Source organism: Scyliorhinus torazame, chromosome 3, assembly GCF_047496885.1.
Source record: "Scyliorhinus torazame isolate Kashiwa2021f chromosome 3, sScyTor2.1, whole genome shotgun sequence".
Lineage (NCBI taxonomy): Eukaryota > Metazoa > Chordata > Chondrichthyes > Carcharhiniformes > Scyliorhinidae > Scyliorhinus > Scyliorhinus torazame.
In genome coordinates this window covers 241,301,236-241,307,235 of record NC_092709.1, presented here as the reverse complement: position 1 = coordinate 241,307,235, position 6,000 = coordinate 241,301,236, and positions in this window count along the sequence as shown.

Here is a 6,000-nt window from a genome sequence, read left to right as displayed (position 1 = left end):
TTTCGACATTGTACTATTTTCCAAAGAACATTACGTTTCAATTTTCTTCTCAGTTACCTCATATGTATCTTTGTCTAATGTACATACCCTCATAGTCTCTGGGTCTGATTTTGCTGGGACTGGCATAGTCACAGTCTCTCTTTTAGTGTTCTCAATTGCCCACATTATACTCCCCAGACATAACTGCTTAATCTCTGTGGTTAGTGTGGTACAATGGATAATCGGGTCGACCTTATCTGCATCTTCACCATTAGTGGAAAGCACACTTGGTTCACTTGAAACTGCTGCGGGTTTTAAGTTCTTTATCTGGCTACTCGATGTCGGTGTCCTCAGGATTCTTGCTCCAATGTTCTGCTCATTTATCAGTGGAGTGTGTATAGGTTTAATGCAGTTAATGTTCCCCTCAAGGTTTGAAGAGTCATTACTGACTAACTGCTGGTCTCCGAAGTTGGGACTTTGCGGTGTTGTGTTGAAGGGAGACATTTGTACCTGCTGTAGGTATGATTCAGGTTGTGTTATTTCCATTAACTGAGGATCAATGTCTTGTCCATTTTTTTTATCCGTACTAAAACACTGGCAATTCTCAGTCTGCTCCTTGCAAGTTAAACATACAAGTAATTTCTTTAGCAAATCCTCAGCATCCTTCTGTGACCGTGCAGCATTATTAATCTCTGTTCGGCTATAATGATCCTGAAGGTCAGCGCATAAACCTTTTTCCTTTGGGCTTGGAGGAGGCGATTCCTTTGGCTTGTCTTCAGTCGGGCTTGAACAGTCATCAGCGCTGTGCCCTTCATTGTAGCATGAGAGACCGTCATGGTCATGCTGCTGTGCAGTGGAGCATGGTAGGCTGTTATAGCCTTCTTGCTGTTCACGTGAGCATGGCAGACTTGCATCGTCTGCCGCTGGTTGGTCAGGAGAGGTTGCTAGACCTCATGGTCTTGTTCCTGCAAGGACTGCGCATCGGAGTCAAGTGTTTCTTCTGTCGTGGAGGCTGTCCACGAGCTCTCTGTGGAGGCTTGTGACACTGGAGTCACTTCTTGTTTGCGCAAGGACTGCGCTCTGGAGTCTTGCGTTCCTTCTATCGTGGAGTCGGGAACGCTGAGCGGGACGTGGACCATGCTCTGTGTGGCAGCAGGTCGCTCTCTGTGGGCTTGCACCACTCCCTGTCTGTTCATTTCAAGCTGCAGCATCATCCTGCACTGATGAGTTGGGACGTCATATCTGCTGGGTTGAAGATCTTCAAATCCGAAAAATGAATCCGCATCTGCGTCGGATTCAATGTGAGGGTCGCCAATGTGCAACACGAAAGGTTCGTCCGAGTCGTAGTCGTCTAGGACCATGGAGCTGTCATTGGGTTCGCGAGGTCCAGAAAAAGTGTAAAGATCGGTCTCGAAGTATTCGAGGTCGGAATCATCGGCTTGTGCGTAGGTAACTGCTTGTTGCAGGGTTCTTTGGAGGTCAAATTCATCTCCTGGGTCAATTTGCGGCAATGTGCTGTCATTCCAGGTGAGGGAAGGTTTTACAGCTTGAACAGATTTTTGTTTTTTTGATTTGGGACGTTTCCCTTTTAAATTGGATTTGGGACGTTTCCCCTTTAAATTGGTGCGGTCTGGGGCCTCTGACATCCTGACGCTCGGTATGTAGCATGTAGGAAGCAACTGCGCATGCGCAGATCGCTGTTCCTTTACCGATGGCCGTTTTCTTGACTGCGCATGCGCAGCGATTCGCGCATGCGCAAACGAAACTTCCGGTTCTGCGCACTGCTCGCGCAACTGTGCTAGCGTGATACCTTTAGCAAGATGGCCGCCGACCACGACCCAAATCTCTCTCAGGCCCAGGATTTTGGCCTCTGGGAATTCGGCCTCCAGGATCCCGGCCACGAGGTGAGTACTGCCGCTTTTCTTACCTTTACTTGCCGATTGGAGTGCGTTTTCCTCACAGTACTTGGCGAATTTGTCCAGGACTGCCTGGTAATCGTACCTTTGTTGCCTCCTGAAAAACTTGAACCTTGTGAAGATTTCTTTTGCCCTTGCACCGGTGATGGTGAGGAGAAATTCAATTTTTTCATTATCATCCAGGTCTTTGAGTTCAGCTGCCACCAGGAACAATTCAAACACTTGCCGGAATCGCCGCCAGTTTTTGCGGAGATCGCCGTGGCACTGGAACGGCTGTGGAACCGGGAGCCAATACATCTTGCCTGGGTACTGCTGGTTGTCTCTGTACACTGAGGTATGCCGGCAGGTATCGGCCCACTCCTGTACCATGTGGTGTTGGGTGCTCTGATGCACAGATGAGCCAACACAGTTGTATTATGGTACAACTCTATTTTATTTCAACTGCTTTATACAATTCGGTCTGGATACTCTGCACGTGGTGTTTCCCTGAGTGTGTAGTGTAACAGGTCCTGTCTTTGTCCTGGTCTCCAGCTCTACTGGCCACCAGGTGTCGTGTTTGTCCTTTTATACTGTCCCTGTCCTTGTCTGTGATTGGTTGTGGTGTTGTGTGTTCTGATTTGTCTGTTGGTGTGTCTATCATGATGTGTGTGTTTGAATATCATGACACCCACCACAACAGAAGAAAAAGAGTGAAAAAAACAACAGAAAAAGGAAAAAGACCATTCGAAAGGGGGGGGAATAGGGGGGGAATACCCACCCCCCACATCCTCCACAGGCAAAAACTGCCCACAAAAAATACCCCACATGGCACCTTTAAAGCAGTAAACAGTCGACCAGCAGCCCAGGCACAATAAGCGTCCCTTCAAACAGTAATTCTTGGACCCCAGCTTGCATCTGCGGGTCCTTTTTTCGAGACCAGCCCCTGATCCCTCACAAAGTCCATCGTATCTTCGGGCTCGGAGAAGTCGTGGTGTTGGCCCTGATGCGTAACCCAAAGACGGGCCGGGAAGAGCAGACCAAACTTCACGTGCTTTTTCCCTGAGTGTGTAGTGTAACAGTGCAGAAGGAGGCCATTCGACCCATCGAGTCTGCACCGGTTCTTGGAAAGAGCACCCTACCCAAGGTCAACACCTCCACCCTATCCCTTTAACCCAGTAACCCCACCCAATACTAAGGGCAATTTTGGACACTAAGGGTAATTTATCTTGGCCAATCCACCTAATCTGCACATCTTTGGACTGTGGGAGGAAACCGGAGCACCCGGAGGAAACCCACGCACACACGGGGAGGATGTGCAGACTCCGCACAGACAGTGACCCAAGCCGGAATCGAACCTGGGACCCTGGAGCTGTGAAGCAATTGTGCTGTCCATTCGGCCTGGCCACCTCCTGGCTTAGGTCCTGGTAAATGCGAAGGACACTGTTAATCCACGTGCTGCTCTTAGCGCTCTTTGCCCACTGCAGCACCCGCTCCTTCGCCACAAACCTGTGGAACCTAATCACCATCGGACAGGGGGGACCCCACCGGTCGCACCTGTCTCGCCTGTACTCTGTGTGTCCCCTCCAGCTCCGGCAGTCGCGGAAAGGCCCCCATCAGCTGCATCAACAGATCCGCCACGAACGCTGTGGCATCGGCTCCCTCCGCCCCCTCTGGAAGGCCGATGATCCTCACTATGGGCTCTATTTTCCAGCTCCTCCACTCTGTCCAGCAGTCTTCTCTGTCTCTCCTTCAACCCGTCGACTTCTAGCGCAACAATCGTCTGCGCGTCCGCCTGCTCCTCCACCGCTTCCCCCAGCTCCTTAACTTTTTCGTCCTGGGCATCCAGTCTCTGGTTCAATTGATCCACTGCCTTCTGAAGTGGGTCCAAGTTATTCCGCTTCAACAACTCAAAACAGCTTTTTATCACCTGCAGCATGTTTTCCAACGCCTGCTGGATTGCCGGGTCCGAGGTCCGCAGGTCCGCCATCTTTGCTCCCGGGTCAGCTTTCCCTGCACCTTGCCTTTGTCCCTTCCTCTCCCGTTTGCGCTGCTTTCTGCTCTCCCGCGGTTTCACGCAGCTCTGCTCGCTCCTTAGCCCCCCCCCCCCCCCCCGTGGCCGTCCTTTCAGCGCTCCACAGTCCCGCAAAACCGGGGAACCAGGTCCTCAAATCCCGCCGGAGTGAGAGCCCCCGAATGTGCGGCTCACTCACTCATTTCCGCCGCCGGAGGTCTGTGTATTTTATTTTACTGCCAACGCTACCATTATCATTGCAGAGCAGTGGATGGACATAAATGTTCCTGGTTGTTGTTTCCACAGGGGTTCTATACACAAGTTACTTCTCCTTTTCTGGACGGGGCATGATAAAACCTTGCCATTTCAGTCATTCAGAAAATAGCTCTGACTTGGGAAACTTTAAAGGATGCCATAGGGTGTGTGTGTGGTGGGGGGGGGTGGGGGGGGGGGGGGGGGGGGGGCGGGCAGAGGGTTGAACACTGGAGGTGCAGAACAAGTTTATTCACTTTGGTAGTAAGAATAGAAAAACATAATATTTAAAGACCTGGGCGGGATTCTTCAGTCCGCCAGCCGCATTTCCAGGGCAGTGCGCCCTCGGCGGCAGCAGGATTCTCTGTTCCCACAGCCAGCCAATGGGCTTTCCCATTGTGGCCGTCCCACATCATGGGGAAACCCGTGGGCGTGGGTGCGTTGCCGGTGGACCAGAGGATCCCGCCGATGGAGAATTCCACTGCTGACATTTCTAAATATTGATATTCTGAGAGACTTACTCACACAAGGAGCACAGAAAGTGCATGGAAGCGCCTAGCACTTAGGAATGCCAAAACGTGTGTTGGCCTTTATGGGGATTGGAGTACGCGGGTAGAGGAGTCTTGCTGAAATTGTACATGCGGCTTTAGTGAGACCATGAGTATTGTGTGCAATCCTGGTCTCTATATCTAAGGAATAATATCTCAAATTAAATTTCAATGTGATAAAGAGAGAACAAGCAAGGATAATGAGAATGAAAATTGGCAGCCGAGATTAAGGCAAACATCAGAACAGAAAATGATGGAAGAAACCAAACATATTCCATTAAGAAATAAAGGCAAAACCAAATAAAGATTCAGGCATGGATAATAACTATTCTTCTGGAAAGAAGATTGTATCTCTGTGAAAATCTCTGTGCCCATCAGTGTTTTCACACTCTGGTTCAAAGGTGAGCAGATAAAAGGAGAAAATCAAAAAGGCTGCTGGAATGCTGCCCTTTAATTCTAGAGGGCTTCACACAAAGAGTGGTGAGCCTGTGGAACTCATTACCACGCTAAAACTTTGAATATATTCAAGAGGCGGTTGGATATAGCACTTGGGGAGAATGGGATCAAAGGCTATGGGGAGAAGCAGGATTAGGCTATTGAGTTGGATGATCAGCCACGATCGTGATGAATGGCGGAGCAGGCTCGAAGGGCCAAAAGGCCTCTTCCTGCTCCTATCTTCTATGTATCTATGTAAACGTTATGATACAGCTATATAAAGCCTTGGTTAGACGACATCTGAAGTACGCTGTTAAGGTGCACCACACCTTAGGAAGGATATAATTGGCCTTGGAGGAAGTGCAGGGCAGACTGTCGGGAAAGACTCCAAGGGTTAAAATACAAAGAAGAATTATGCCAAGTAGGTTCAGTTTTGAAGAGATTTCACATTCGGACTCTCTCCACAAATGATGCCAATGTTGCTGAGTATTTCCAGCACTCCCTGGGCAGAATCTTACCAGAATTCGGAAAAGTGTCATGCTCAGACACAAAACTGGTGTCTCCAGTTGCACAGGCCAGTTTTCTCTCCAAATCTTGAGACTCTTAGAGCAAAAAAACAAAGAGTGGAAATGGTTCATGCCATCACTCTCGCGGGGTAGGACCTTTTCGAGCCGGCAATTGGCCCCAAGCATATTGGGGGCACCACTATCAGCGTCGCAGGCTAACAGCCCCCAGCCACCATCACGGAGGTATATCACCTCCCCTCTCCTCTCCCCCAACTCTGACAATCCTCGCTGGCATACCACACCCTCTCTCTCTCTCTCCCCCGCCCCCCCCCCCCCCCCCCACCCCCGGAACGGATCCCTGGTCGTGCACTCAG